The following is a 1,003-nucleotide window of genomic DNA, read 5'->3' as shown; positions in this document are numbered from 1 at the left end:
GCTGGGAGTAGCCAGAGAAGGGAGTGGTTGCGGCCCTGGCTGCTTTGTGCTGCATACCCTACTGGCTCTCTCTGGGCCATCTGCTTGTGTCTGGTACCCAGAGCGTCAGTGCGCCAGGGCATGCGTGCAGGGTGTCCGTGTACATCCTAGGACGGCATGACTGTGCGTGTGCGCACACCTGTCTCCGCAGGCACGTGCACAGATCCCCTGTGAGCATTTCCGCATAGGGAACCCTGTGCCTCTGTGTCGCCGGTGCACGCCTGGACCCTCAGTGGCACATCCTCTCAGCAGGTTCACGGGCATGTCATAGGTGACAGGCGTGGGTTGTGTTCACGGGAGTTTCCACGGCTCCTGCACAGAATGTGCCTTTGTGTCTGTGTGAGCTGAAGGGGAATGTCGTCACTGGGGCTGGCGTGGGAATGTGTGGAATTCTGGAACATTTCTCACTACACAGCCACAGCCTGTTGGAGCTGGGAGACTCTTGGAAGTTTTCCAGTCCAGAGCTTTGTTTAACAAATGAGGAAACTGAGGCCCAAACCAGGAGGAAAGCAGCCAAGCTTGCTATCACACCTACTGTGTGTTGTGTTCGCTACTTACTGAATCCTCTCCACCTTTCGAGATGGATGCAGTGAATCCCCTTTTACAGATAAAGGAAGCGAGGCGCATAGTACCAGAAAAAGAAAGGGACAGGGCAGGGCTTTAACCCCTTCTGCCCAGCTCCGGAGTTCACAGCCACGCTTCCATTCCAGGTGTGGTCCAGGCGGCCCAGGGGCCCTTGAGAACCTTTCAGGGGCTGTTTGAGGTCAAAACAATCTTCCTATTAATGTTAAGACATCATTTGCCCTTTTCACTTTCATGCTCTCCCAAAGTGCCCTGGAGTTTTCCAAAGATACTGATGTATCTTCTACTAAGCCAGAAATGAAAGAAATTTGTAAAAATGTAAAACAATGACACTCCTCTCTCTCTCTCTCTCTCTCTCTCTCTCTCTCTATATATATATATA

Source organism: Myotis brandtii, unplaced genomic scaffold (genome assembly GCF_000412655.1).
Source record: "Myotis brandtii unplaced genomic scaffold, ASM41265v1 scaffold19, whole genome shotgun sequence".
Lineage (NCBI taxonomy): Eukaryota > Metazoa > Chordata > Mammalia > Chiroptera > Vespertilionidae > Myotis > Myotis brandtii.
Note: the sequence above shows the minus strand (reverse complement) of the source record.